The sequence below is a fragment of the Accipiter gentilis genome, chromosome W (assembly GCF_929443795.1).
Source record: "Accipiter gentilis chromosome W, bAccGen1.1, whole genome shotgun sequence".
NCBI classification, from domain to species: Eukaryota; Metazoa; Chordata; class Aves; order Accipitriformes; family Accipitridae; genus Astur; species Astur gentilis.
In genome coordinates this window covers 13,968,242-13,983,219 of record NC_064918.1, presented here as the reverse complement: position 1 = coordinate 13,983,219, position 14,978 = coordinate 13,968,242, and the positions used below count along the sequence as shown (strand labels likewise).

At 44.1% G+C, this 14,978-nt stretch overlaps 1 protein-coding gene across 1 annotated transcript in view; it reads left to right on the top strand.

Moving 5' to 3' along the window:
- LOC126035287 (uncharacterized) overlaps positions 1 to 14,978 on the top strand; it is a 546,802-nt gene that overhangs the window by 423,628 nt on the left and 108,196 nt on the right. The gene's annotated exons all lie outside the window — the stretch shown is intronic.

The window sequence follows — 14,978 nt, the reverse complement described above, 5'->3', positions numbered from 1 at the left end:
CGCGCGGCGGGCCGCGCCCGCGCCGCGGGAGCAGGCGATCCGCGGGGGTCGCTGCCGCGCGAGGGGCGCCCCTGTCTCCCCGACGGCGCGGGCGGGTGCGCGGAAGTGCGGAGGCTGCCAGGGCGCGGAGCGGCGCCTGCCCGCCCGCCCGGGGTCGGCTCCACGGCTGCGGGGCGCTGCCGTCCCCGCGCGAAGCGGCTGCTAAGAATAAATCCCACTCCCCGCACCTCCGATGGGCGGGAGGCGTCTGGCGCGCACACAGCGCGCTCGGCGGGACTCATCCCCCCAAAAAACACCAACCAACCAACCAAACGACCAACCTCAAACAAACAAACAAGAAACGAATAAGAGTTTAATACCTAGGGCTGTGCCCAAGTGACAGCCTTTTCACTGGGAGCTCCAGGAGGACGAGACGGGAATGGGGGCGACGTAGGCGGTCTCCTTTCAGAATCAGAAAAGATTGCAACATCGATAATGAACTTCTACAGTACTAGTTTATTAAGCACAGTCTGGCATTATTCTCCCCTTAGAAAAGTTGGCAGTCTCTCATTTACAACATTTTTTGGCACCGCTGAATGAAACCGAGTAGGCGATATTTCCTTTTATACAAAACCAATTTCCTTAACGGAAAATGGTATTGTTTATTCAAAATCTGCCTTTTAAATTTCGATTATTTTGCTTTTCTGAGCCACCAAAGCACAACAGACTGCGAAGTATGCAGACAGGAATTCCCGGACAGTGCCGGGTCAGGGGCCGCGGCGTGCGCCGCGGCCGCCCGCGCCCTCCCCACACCCCTCCTCCCCGCTCCCACCCTCCGGCTCCCCCGTCCGCCCGCCCCCTCCCCACAACTGCAAATAACTCAGTGATAACAGATTTTTTTCCACCAACTGCAGGAGATAGTGCTAATCTTTTAATAAAAGATCCCATTACAATGGGATCTGTCTGGACAGACTATAATAGATCCAGAAATACAGCCGTGCTAATATTAGAAGACAGTTGTTTGGGTGCCTCAGACCGGGCCCTGGTCCTGCTTTGAAAGTGGGCATGAATCACAATGTCCCTCGGTACCACTTGCGGTCACACGCATTAAGAAGCAGAATGGTAAATGATTGACCTCGCTGCATTTGTTTTGTTTTGTTATTATTATGATCATCGTCCTGAGCAGCGCCTGGGCATTCTGAGCACTTCAGAAGCTCCGGGACTCCACATCCTTTTTAATCTTTTCCCAAATTGGTGCCTCTCTCTCCCTCCCCACCCCCCCACCCCCCCCCCCCCGCCTCTCCCTCCTCGCTCGCCTGAGCAGCGTTAATGCAGGGTTGCTTAGTGCCCTCTAACGGCAGATGACATTAACAATTAATAGCAAAACGCAAATAAAGGGCCGGTTTCAAAAGCTGCCTCTCCTCCCGGCGGGGACGGATCCTGGGCGCAAGGTGCCCCGAGGGCACGGTCCCCCTCGCCCTCCCCTCCCGGGCACGGCCCAGCCGGGGGAGCCCCTGCCGGGTGCGGAGGCAGCGAGCTGGGTTCTGCCCGTCGCGGGGCGCGTAGGAAACGGCGCGGAGCCCACCGAGGTGTGGGGGTCGGAGACCTGGCTGCCCTTGCCGCCCCCTCCAGGGCGCCCCTCTCCCGGGTCCCCCTTCGACTCGCTCCGCGGGGCTCCCGGCCACGGCCGGGTGCGGCGTCGCACCGCCACCTCACACCTCCTGAAGCAGCTTGCCTCCCCCCGGGGCAGCGCTGGGGCCGAGCTGCTTCTCACCCAAGCGCGGGTGACCTGGAGGGGTCCAGGCGGCAGCGCAGGGAGCGCAGGCGGCTGCCCCGGCTGCTCCCGAGCGAGGAGGCACCGTCCGGCCAAGATACCGGGGCGGGCTCACTTTTTCTTTCTTTCTTTCTCTCTTTCTCTCTTTCTTTCTTTCTTTCTTTCTTTCTTTCTTTCTTTCTTTATTTATTTCTTTCTTTATTTCTTTATTTCTTCCCCCCCCCCCCCACCCCCGCCAAGTTTGTGTTTTTTAATAATTTGCCAATACGGTGTTTATCCTCATAATGTTTTCAATTACAGAGAGGCATTTTCAGCCCGTATTCCTGGAAATGAGATGCTGGATGGGTTGATAACGTTTGCACATGTGCTTCATGGGTGTATCATCAGGAGATCAATATGATTGCACTGTTATGGAGGTTTGTATCACCCTGTTCTCTGACATTACATAGAAACAGCTGCTGTTTCTTTTATTGTTGGGGTTTTTCTTCTTCTTTTTTAAATGTTAAATATTTGGTTTGTGTGTAACAACATCAGGGATAAAGTGTATAATAAAAAATGCTTTCTTCTTTTTCACTGTGTGCCTCCCTGTACAACTCCCCCACCCCTTTCTGCTTTGCCAACAACCACATTTAAATTACCCAAAAAACAATAGGGTTGATCTGTAACGGAACTGTCAAGCAGCACACAAAAAGAGTGTTGTTCTCAGCCTGACAGGTTTTAAAACTTCTTTCTACCAAGAAGTGTATGCATTTTAATATATATTTTTGGATGTGAATCCAATCTTTGCAGCTGGCCCTGATCTTTGAATAATAAAACCTTTTAAAAACCCCATATATACTAACATCTCAAACTTTTGGAAAGTTCAGATTTAGGTCTCAATGTACATAAAATTTGTGTCTTTGTCCTATCTCTAATATAGCTGTAGTTACAACAGGCTCCATAATCCACAATATTAAGTAGCTGGTCTCTGAGGAAAATTGCAGCAAAATACTGAGCAGGAGGAAAAATAATCCCCAAGTGTAACCTTGTGTGACATGTGCTATTAACATACATACATACATACGCATATGGGGAATATTTATTTTGTGGTAAGTCAGTATTCATTGTACTAATATAACGTATTTCCTTTTACTTTCTTCCTTTCAACGTGCTGCCTCTCAACAGAGGCGCAGTTGCCTGTATCAAGAATGGACCACCTCAAGACCCTTTCTTTGATAAAGAGCATGTCTGCATAAAGTTTTTTGAGGATGTGGATAGGACTCCAAGCAAAAGCTGATTATTTGGAAGGGATCTGGATTTTGGGCAAGAGAAAATGTGAAGGCCTATCCTGGCGTTTCCCAACCTAACATTCAAGGGGAGAGGAAAAAGACTCAAACACCCTCCTGTGGTCCTGGATGAATGTATCATCGGATGTGGTTTCTCATACAACTAGCTTCTCCCACAGAGTAAGTACTCAAATAAAGGTAGAATGTCCTCTTCTGGTATGAGAAAAAACTTGTGAGCCTCCTTTACTCTCACCTAATTGTCCTGATTATCACAAAAAGAAGGGCCTGTTTCTGGAAAACTGCACTTTTACAAAGGTTCCCCTCTTACACATCTTAAATATCAGATTTAAGGACTTTTCTGAGTACCACTGCATTGTTCCATTGTATAAGCTTGCTTCCCCCCCCCCAGTATAGGGCAATTCAAGCCTTCAACAGCCTTTTCTGCTGTAGAAATTTCATGTGCTGTTTCTCAGCATAGAGTAGCATAAAAATCTGTATTAAAAAGGTTCATTTCTTGATTTGGCCAAGATTTTTTAACGAAAAACAAGCAAACCAATTCCTGATAAAACTAAGCTCCAAAATGTATTAACTGAATTCTACTATTATGTTCTCAGGTAGTGGGTATATGTGCTATTACACTGAAATTATTCCTCCACATAAGTGAAACTGTTAAACATAAAACTTATATTGTATGCTATTGGTAAGTGTTGTGCTTACTAGATGAATACAAGTACATTGAACAGTTATTTTGTTCTTTAAGTTGACCTAGAAGTTGATGTTTGTTTTCAGGTAGTGGACAATAGATTGAATTAAGAGGTAGTAGGGATTTTGCCTAATAAATACCACTGGAAAAAATTTCAAAGGGAATATAAGTTTGATCATCAGTAGATATTTGGCAAGTCACATCTGAAAACCTGTCATCACCTTTGACCAAGACAGCTGGAAACAGGTACTCTATTTGAAACTTCTCCCTATGGTTCAGTGGAAGGAAGGAATTGAGCATGGTCAAGCAGTCCTCTTGTAAGTGAGCAATTTGCAGTTTTAATAATCCACCTTATGATAGATGCTCAGACTGTCTGGAGGGCATCCTCAAAATTTAGCCTGATTCATTGTGGTTCACGGGAAGAACAGAAGGACAGTGTGACTGTGTGAGTACTCTGATCTTAAATATGGAAAGTTTCTGGTAGCCCATGGAGGTTTAGCAACTCTGTGTGTTTGTGGCTTTGTTCAGACCACAGAAAGGGCATGTAGACAGGTGGCCTTCACATTTTAGGTCAGATAAAATTGACATATATGTGGTATGAGTCAAACTGACCCCTTTCCTACCTTTTATTGGTGATTCCAGGAGTAATAACAGAATTGTGTGTTGCTCTGCAGTTTGGTGGATACTTTCCCTGAAAAGCTGTCTTTGACACTCCAAAGACATTTTGTTCTCTTGTGTTGGCAATACCATGAACCAGCACTGAGGAAGTGCAGCAGGCCGCATTATTCCGTACCCATTGCAAACAGGATGTGATGTGGTAAGATGAGGTTTAATGAGTGAGTGGAATAAAACCAGGTTGCTAAACAAGTTACAAAAGCTTTCCAGGTTATTGAAAACCTGGACAAAAGTACAAAATTCCAGTGGAAAATAGGAGTGGAAAAAATTGTAAGTAAAGCATTAAAACCATTAACTGAGGAAGTTAAATGAAAAATGATAAAGTATACTGATCTATTGCTTTACCTATCTGATCTATTTATCAGATGTTTTCTGTTCTCTGAAATTATACAGAAAAGTAACTAGAAACGCACACAGACCTTGGAATTTCTAGGGCAGAAAAAAGACTATCCTCCTGTTGGGACTGCAATGTTGTCAATAGCAGCAGGAATTCTGATGCTGATTCTAAATGACATTTTGAAAACTTAAAAAAAAAAAAGAAAATGTAGTTATTGCTGAAAACCTGCTCAAAACATCCATTTAGGATGCTACTGTTTTAAAGAAATGCCTAAATGCCAGAAAGGCAGCACCACCAGCTCTAGACAACCCATTTCCACATAAAGGCTTAAGAAGTGGCATAGTGGGTAGGAGCATGGAAAGAGCAAAGCTGTCAGAACAGCTTCTGGAAGGCCATTTCAACTTAGGCAGCATTAAGCTAACCTTTGGCTGTCTTAAGTCATGTGCTAAGTGGAGCTATGTCACACTTGGTGATATAACTTCAAATTTTTAAGTTAAAATTATAGATGAGGAGAATGGTGCTTTAGGAATGGTGGGGTGTGGACACATATTTAGCTAACGATCGCAAGAGCATTCCAGATGCCTTTAGAAGACCTTGAACAGAATAAACAAGAAGACAAAAAAAGAAAGATACCAATTAGAACACAGGTGTGCATTCCACGATAAAGGGAACTTGGCACAAAGAACCTCAATTCGGCAGTTTATCTTGACCAATTAGAGACAAGTTTCGCCTGTTTTAGTATAACCAATTATGTCTTATGTTTATGCGCGTGTACAGTGTTGATATAACCAATCATTAAGTGTAACTAGGTGCGTGGACAGCACATGAATAATGTGTGTAACCAATAGTAAAATAGCTAAGCGCATGTATGGATGTAACCAATGTATAAAAATGATGTCTGATACTCTAGTAAAGGGTCTTCAACTATGATCATATTGATCTGTCATTGAGTCCATGATTATGCTCCCGCAGTGGGGTTCCGGGTGGTTATTGTACTTTTAAGATCTGGAACATTTTGTGTGGCAGACTTCAAAAGACATGTCAGTTGGCAATCAGTTGCAGCTGGAACAAGATTGGAGACTAAACCCAAGATTAAAGTGAGGACGGACGTAGTTTGTAAATAACTACCTTGAAAATTCAATTAATTTTTCTTATTACTTTATTTTTTCTTCTTGTTTCTTTGATTCTATTAAAGTCAATGCTGAGGGCATATCTGAATCATTGGATATGTGGAGTCACATCATTTTCTAATACAAAAAAGGCTTAATTTGACTGTAGATCCTGGCCTGGAGCTTAAATGGAATAAAAATCACTGTTAAGAGTGATACCCATAGCCAACTGTGACAAGCTCAATATAGCATGGCAAAAAGGGTAACAAATGGACAATTTCCAGTTCAGTGCATGTATCTGGTGATGTACTGGATCTTGTTTCTAGACTGAGAGAGTAGGTGCTTGAGTACATCAAAGTTATAGCCTTGTTAGGGATAGATCATTAATTTCTGATTGTGAGGTTTGTATTTACTTTATTGCCCATCAAGGAAGCAGATCAGTGTCCTGGTTTCAGCCCAGCCGGTAACAAAGGACCACGCAGCTGCTCGCTCACTCCTCCGCCCCCCTCCGGTGGGATGGGGAGGAGAATCAGAGGAGAGAAAAGAAAAAGAAACTGGAACCTCGAGGGTTGAGATAAAGGCAGTTTACTGGGACAAACACAAAGAAATTACAACAACAACAACGGCACTAATGAAAAAGTATACAAAAAGAGTGATGCACAGTGCAACTGCTCACTACCCGGGACCCGACCCTCCGCCACTTCCCCCACCGAAAACGGAGAGCACCCCCCGGCCCGCTCCCCATTTATATACTGAGCATGATGTCACATGGTATGGAATAGCTCCTTGGCTAGTTCAGGTCAGCTGCCCCGGCTATGCCCCCACCTCCCAGGTTGCTGTAAAAATTAACTCTATCCCAGCTGAACCCAGGACAATCATTTTCAATGGTTTACTTTCAGAGATTAATGGAACCAAATGGATTTTAGACTGCTGTTTAGTCAATGGGAGCTTACTGGGACATTATCAGAATTATCCTACACAGTACATGTGATAAACTCCAAATGTCACCTTCTAGTAGTGTTGCACATATTGGTGAATACATAGCATGTGAGGAAATAAATGAATTGGACAGAGCCCCCAGCAAAAATAATGATCTAAAGCAGACTAATTGTGACAAAGAATTTTAGAGAAGTTAAGGTCATGGCTATGATGGAAGTAAAGAAAAGCTTTTTTCCCAATTGTGATGAGCTGCTTTATTTTTATGAGCAGAAAAGGAGTATCTCATTATTATCCTGATTCTTTCAAATTTTTCTTTCATAATTAAATATATTTATAAAAAGCACTTAGTGCTAAAACATTTTTATTTCTAGACCTGCTACAGCATCAGACATGTATGACAACTCTTCATAGGTCATAAAAATTTTTTCAGTCCATTAAAAAGCACATTTCTGCTATCGTGTAAACAATAGCCAATTTCCAAAATGGATTTTTAGTACAAATTAAAGGTATTATGCTATATTAAGTAAACAGCACTGCAAGTAACTCTGTAGATGTCTCTTACTGCAGTGCAAAATAGTGGTATCTGTGGACTTACTGAAGTCTTATTTTGAAGTCAGGCTTTTATAGAATAAATATGACTACAAATATTAGCTGACAGTATGGGAAGGAAGAAGATCCCAGGGTCATTTATGCTTTCTTTTGGGACCTACTGCATACATTTTTTTTAAGTGGGGGTCATGCATGGACTGCTGAGAGTTTATTGGCTTCACAGTATGTGCTGTGACAGTTGTCTCCCCCCAGTAGCACAAAAACTGGCTTAGGTCCTCCTAATACTGTCCCAAAAAAGGGGTCTAGGTGGAGCCTTGTGGCTTCTGTTCTGTCCACTAACTTGGTTAGTTCACATATGCTTTCTTCTACACTTGATCAAGAGGTGACTTGAGGAGCCAGAAGTCCTGAATAGAAGGATTGATATCCAGACTGCCAGTCCTTAGGGTATGGTAAGTTCCCTTCCCCCTTGTGTTACCTGATCAGAAAGCAACTCCCAAAACACACAAAGTATGTTTAGAGAAGAGACATTGCTTTATTCTGCACAGGGTGCAAGGTGGAACATTTCCACAAATCAAGCACACCTAACTGAGGTTTTCAGTCCATACTTATACACTGCAGTTAAAACACCACGCCTATCTAATACATATGTTCCACCTAACTATTGCATATTCATTATGTTGAGCAAGCATGATGTATTGTTCTCTTGAACAATCATCCCAGAGTCTTCTATGCCTGTGTGGGGGTCTCTGGTGGTCTTCGGTGGTCCTTTGGGGAAGAATACCCCTACTCCTTTTGTCCCTTTATGGTCTTGCTGTCATCTGAGGACACCAGGGTCTTTGTTTCTCTTGCCACCCTCTCGTTGTCTTTAATTAGCAAGTCTGTGAGTCTTTAAGCATCCTTTATTGTAAGCAGAATCTTAAACTAGCTAAGCTTTACCTTAAGTACACATAATCTAAACAGTCCTTGAATAGCAAACATACCACACTTCACATATTTTAGGTTTTTTTCTTTAAACTATCACTGCCTTCTTATTTGTTAATCAGTCTTTTGAAGGCTTGAGGCAACAATTCCCCCCTTTGGAAGTTCTAAATATTTTATTTGAGACTTCCAAGATCTTTAATCATCATTATATTCTGGACAAAAAGAGTCTGCACAATTGCTTGTCTCATGCATCCATTTAGCATCACAATGATTATTATCACTACTATTATAATAATCACACTTTGGATCAAACTAGCTAACCATCCTGCAAGGGACCATCCACCTATGCTTTGTAGAATTTTGTTTATCCAATTGTTTTCAGCACTTTCTCGCAATTCTTTGGTCCCTTTTGCCACCTCCCTGATTTGGTCAATTTGTTTATTAAGATCTTCAGTCACACTGGGAATGTGGAAACAACAATGTTCCTTATCCAGTTTGAGATATCCGCATAGTCCCTTTTCTTTGGTCAACAACAAATCTAGAGCTAAGCGATTTTGTAAGGTCATCTCGCTATTTACTTGAACCTGTTTATTTACGATAAGCAATCCTTTTTCTGTTGCATTTGCTGAACTGTCCATTTGTCAAGTGAGGTTAGTGAATAATACTTGGTTTTCAAAAGCCATTATTCTGGGGGTTAAAAGTGCTTCCATGGCCCATCCTACTTCTGTGGCCATTGAGGGGCCATGCCATGGGTCCGCATTTGACTCCCTTTTAACCTTTCCCCATAGATGAGGGGTCAGAGGATTCTTTCTCCACAATGGGCATAATGTTAACACCCCTAAGGTAATTTGATGATTTGCGATATCAAGATGAAGTCTATTTGTCCAAGTCCCATCACTTAAAACCCACACAGTATATCCTGGAGATGAAATTTTTTTTGCATTTGGACTTGTCTTGGGACTACATCTTGTTTCTCTACAATTAAATTTCGACATTGACATCCAATTCACAATGCTTTTTCCACCCCTGTTATGTTTTTCAAAACTCCCATATGAGAACAGTTGAACACTTGAGTACAGTTCCATTCAGGGGCATATTCTCCATCCTTGGGATTCATGATAATCTCATCATACTGATTGCTAGTATTTATAAATTGTCCTGTCTATTCAAAACACCATGGACTAAGGTTCATATCTATCTTTTGACCATATGTCTCAGGCTGGTTATCTTCCATGGGGTTTCTCCAATTCATTGGATCCTTGCGTGTAGGACAGTTAACCTTTGAAGTAGGCTTCTCGTCAAAAGTCTCAAACTCCTGTCTCAGGTCCTCCAGTTTCTATGTGGTATGTATAATAGGAAGATAAACCTGTCTCATAATCACTACCTGGAATATACATCTCTGTCCATATGAGGTAGCAAGTCACATTTGCTTTTAAGGTTTTGCTTAAGTTTACCACTGGTGGCTCTTTCAATGCAAGAATTCCCCATTCTACTGGATTTTTGCTGGAGTATTTTGTAATTTGCCAACCCCCTGAATCAATTTAAAAATTAAATTATCTTCCAATTCCTTAATTCTGTTAGTGTCATCAAGTTGATGATTAAAATTTTTGATTCCATATTCCTATAAAAATCATTAACAGATTATCACAATAGTAAACAAAAACATACTGTACCCGGCTCTTGAGTACAATTTATGAATTAACCCTTTTAGATTTTAGATGCAGAGAATTCTCTTTCTGTTTTTCTACAATCCACTTATCTGAAGGGAGTCCCTTCTTGATCTGAGTATAATGGATCCAGGGTCCCACTCTGTTAAGTTTGACTGCAGTATATGTGGTTAAGAGAACTTGAAAGCGTCCTTTCCAACGTTCCTTCAGAGGTTCATCATTCCAGGTTTTTAAATAAACCCAATCTCCTGGCTGAAATTCATGAACTGCAGTATCCAGGCCCAAAGGTGTCCTTAATTGTAGATACCTGTTAAGAGAAAAGAGAACCTTCCCTAGAGAAATCACATACTCTTTAAGATATTGTTTCCCTATTAATTCTATAGATCATGGGTCATGATTCATGCTTTGATAAGGTTTCCCATATAATATCTCAAAATGGCTAACCTTTTCCTTAGATCTTGGTGTAATTCTCATTCTCAACAATGCTAGAGAGAGCTTCTGGCCATTTCAACTGAGTTTCCTGACATTTTATTCAATTGTCTCTTAATTGTTTGGTTCATTCTTTCTACTCTCCCACTAGACTGTGGCCTCCATGGAGTATGCAAGTCCCATTTGATTTGTAAAAATTTGGATACACCTTGGACTATTTCTGCTACAAAGTGCGGTCCTCGATCTGAGGAGAACTCTTCCAGTACCCCGAATCTTGGAATGATTTCTTTCAATAAAACCTTTACTAATTTCCTTGCCTTGTTGGTGTGACACGGGAAAGCTTCAGGCCATCCTGAAAAAGTATCCACAATCTCCAGTAGATATTTATATCCTTTACAATTAGGTAGTTCAAAAAATCGATTTGCCAGTAATCTCCAGGCATATAACCTCTTCTTATCTCTCCTACGGGGGGCCTTTTCTGAATTTTAGGATTATTCTTTAAACAAACTTCACATTTCTGTACAATCCTTTTAGCTACTAACAACATATTAATTCCCACAGCATAGTGTCTGGTTGCCTCAAGCAAAGCTTCAACTCCCATGTCTGTACTTTTACGCGTCCTTTCCATTGGCTACTTCATTATAGAACAGGCAATGGTTCCACTTCTGTTTCCTTCTCCAAAGTCACAACAGCATACCCAGCCTTCCGTTCCCCTTTATTTACAAAGCTACTTCCATCAGTGAATAGCTCCCAATCAGGATGTTGTAAAGGGAAGTCCTTTAAATCTGGACAGCTAGAATATACTTGCTTGATAGTCTGTAAACAATCATGTGTTAATCCTTCTTCTCAAGAGGGCAACAATGACGCTGGATTTAAAGTATTAGATATTTTCATTACCACATCCTCTTGTTCAAGCAATATTGCTTGATACGATACCATCCTGCTCAGAGACAGCCAATGATGTCATTTTTGTTCCAAAAAAGGTGTAACTGCATGTGGTACATAAACAGTGATTCTCTGTTCCATTGTTAACTTTGGTGCTGTTGTGGTTTAACCCCAGCCAGCAACTAATCACCACGCAGCCGCTCACTCACTCCCCCCCATCCAGTGGGATGGGGGAGAAAATCGGGAAAAAAAAGTAAAACTCCTGGGTTGAGATAAGAACGGTTTAATAGAACAGAAAAGAAGAAACTAATAATGATAATGATAACACTAATAAAATGACAACAGCAATAATAAAAGGATTGGAATGTACAAATGATGCACAGGGCAATTGCTCACCACCCGCCGACCGACACCCAGCCAGTCCCCGAGCGGCGATTCCCCGTCTCCACTTCCCAGTTCCTATACTAGATGGGATGTCACATGGTATGGAATACCCTGTTGGCCAGTTTGGGTCAGGTGCCCTGGTTGTGTCCTGTGCCAACTTCTTGTGCCCTGGCTGGGCATGAGAAGCTGGAAAATCCTTGACTATAGTCTAAACACTACTGAGCAACAACTGAAAACATCAGTGTTATCAACATTCTTCCCATACTGAACTCAAAACATAGCACTGTGCCAGCTACTAGGAAGACAGTTAACTCTATCCCAGCTGAAACCAGGACAGTATCCACCCCTTATTCTATACCATTGACGTCATGCTCAGTTCCCATAACTTTAGTTACATCCTGATCAATCATCACCACCTTTCCATCCCTTTGAGACATATGAACAATGAGATATATATATATATATATGTCTACACACACAGAGATATCATTCCTTTAGTTCATGAGTTATGTTTTTAAAAGATTTGTTGAGTTCATTTAGTTTCCGACTCTGGGCTCCATCTGTCATACCAGTCTGTCTGGGCAGGAGGGATGGTGCAAAGTCCTCTCAGTCAGTAGAGCAGAATTGGGCTTCAGTGCGGTGTGACAAGCAGATGACATCTGACGCAGCAGGAGGATGGTGTGCACCGTTGGATTGTTGCATGCTGGAGTCAGTTCTGGTTCCATCACTACTGTGCTTTGCTTGGTTTTATCACAGTTCTTTCTTTCTTGATGCAAATGATTCTTACTATAGTACTATGGATATAGCATATAACAATTATAGTAATGATAACATACAGTGGCAGGGTTATATAGCAGCTAATATCATACAGTTTACTTCTGGCTATTTTCACCTAAAATCAAATCCCCTTGAGGCACACATCGGACTTCTCAATCTTTTCGCATCACCCACCAAGTGCACCCAGGCCCTTGAGCAAAAGCAATCCCACGAATGGGTTTACCTTTGCCTGAGGCAGGAGTAACCCAGACTGTTTTCCCTAACACAGTTTTCAAGTGCACTGCAGGGACTTTATCCCCTTCTACAAATGTATTGGTTTTGTTTGGCAAGGTTTTGGTAGCAGGGGGGGGGTTACAGGGGTGGCTTCTGTAAGAAACTGCTGGAAGCTTCACCTGTGTTTGAGAGAGAGCGAGCCTATATTAGCCGGCTCTGAGACGGACCCGCCGCCGGCCAAGGCCGAGCCAATCAGTGATAGTGGTAACGCCTCTGTGATAACATTTTTAAGAAGGAAAAAAAAGTTGGGACGGAGAGAAACTGCTGCCGGAGTGAGGAGTGAGAACATGTAAGAGAAACAAGCCTGCGGACACCAAGGTCAGTGAAGAAGGAGGGGGAGGAGATGCTCCAGGCGCCGGAGCGAAGATTCCCCTGCAGCCCGTGGTGAAGACCCTGGTGAGGCAGGCTGTCCCCCTGCAGTCCAGGGAGGTCCACGGTGGAGCAGATATCCACCTGTAGCCCGTGGAGGACCCCACGCTGGAGCAGGTGGGTTCCCGAAGGAGGCTGTGACCCCGTGGGAACCCCGCGCTGGAGCAGGCTCCTGGCAGGACCTGCGGATCTGTGGAGAGAGGAGCCCACGGAGCAGGCTTTCTGGCAGGACTTGTGACCCCGTGGGGGACCCGCGCTGGAGCAGTGTGCTCCTGAAGGACTGCACACCGTGGAAAGGACCCATGCTGGAGCAGTTCGTGAAGAACTGCAGCCCATGGGAATGGCCCACGTTGGAGGAGTTCGTGGAGGACTGTCTCCCGTGGGTGGGACCCCACGCTGGAGCAGGGGAAGAGTGTGATCAGCCCTCGTCCTGAGGAGGTGAAGCGGCAGAAAATAACGTGTGATGACCATAAACCCCATCCCTGTCCCCTTGTGCCGCTGGGGGGGCTTGGTGGTGAAATTCTGATTGGGCAGGGCCACTCCAATTGGCAGATCCTCTGGTGTTGACTAACCAGGTGGCTTTTGCTAAATGTGTATCCCAATGGTTGAAGGTCCCACCCCCCATTGCTCTCAATGTAGTCTTTAACAGTCCATTGTATCGCTCGATTTTCCCAGAGGCTGGTGCATGATAGGGGATATGATACACCCACTCAATGCCATGTTCTTTGGCCCAGGTGTCTATGAGGTTGTTTCGGAAATGAGTCCCGTTGTCTGACTCAATTCTTTCTGGGGTGCCATGTCGCCACAAGACCTGCTTCTCAAGGCCCAGCATAGTGTTCCGGGCAGTGGCATGGGGTACAGAATATGTTTCCAGCCATACAGTGGTTGCTTCCACCATTGTCAGTACATACCGCTTGCCTTGGCGAGTTTGTGGGAGTGTGATATAGTCAATCTGCCAGGCTTCCCCATATTTATATTTCAGCCATCGCCCTCCATACCACAGGGGCTTTAACCGCTTGGCTTGCTTAATTCCAGCACATGTTTCACATTCATGGATAACCTGCGCGATAGTGTCCATGGTCAGGTCCACCCCTCGATCTCGAGCCCATCTATATGTTGCATCTCCTCCCTGATGGCCTGAAGTATCATGGGCCCACAGAGCCATAAATAGCTCACCCTTATGTTGCCAGTCCAGGTCCACCTGAGCCACTTCACTCTTGGCAGCCTGATCCACCAGTTCGTTGTTTCGATGTTCTTCCGTGGCCCGACTCTTGGGTATGTGAGCATCTACATGACGTACTTTTACAACTAGATTCTCTAGCCGGGACGCAATATCTTGCCAGAGTGCGGCAGCCCAAATGGGTTTACCTCTGCGCTGCCAGTTGCTCTGCTTCCATTGCTGTAGCCACCCCTGCAGGGCATTTGCCACTATCCATGAGTCAGTATAGAGATAGAGCACTGGCCACTTCTCCCTTTCAGCAACGTCTAATGCTAGATGGATGGCTTTCACCTCTGTAAACTGACTCGATTCACCTTCTCCTTCAGCAGTTTCTGCGACTTGTCGTGTAGGACTCCATACAGCAGCCTTCCACCTTCGATGTTTTCCCACAATGCAACAGGACCCATCAGTGAACAGGGCATATTGCCTCTCATTTTCTGGCAGTTTATTATACAGCGGGGCTTCTTCAGCCCGTGTCACCTCTTCCTCTGGCGACATTCCAAAATCTTTGCCTTTTGGCCAGTCCGTGATCACTTCTAACATTCCTGGGTGACTGGGGTTTCCTATGCGAGCTCGCTGTGTGATCAGTGCGATCCACTTACTCCACGTGGCGTCAGTCGCGTGATGTGTAGAGGAAACTTTCCCTTTGAACATCCAGCCCAGCGCTGGCAGTCGGGGTGCTAAGAGGAGCTGTGTTTCAGTACCAACCACTTCTGAGGCGGCT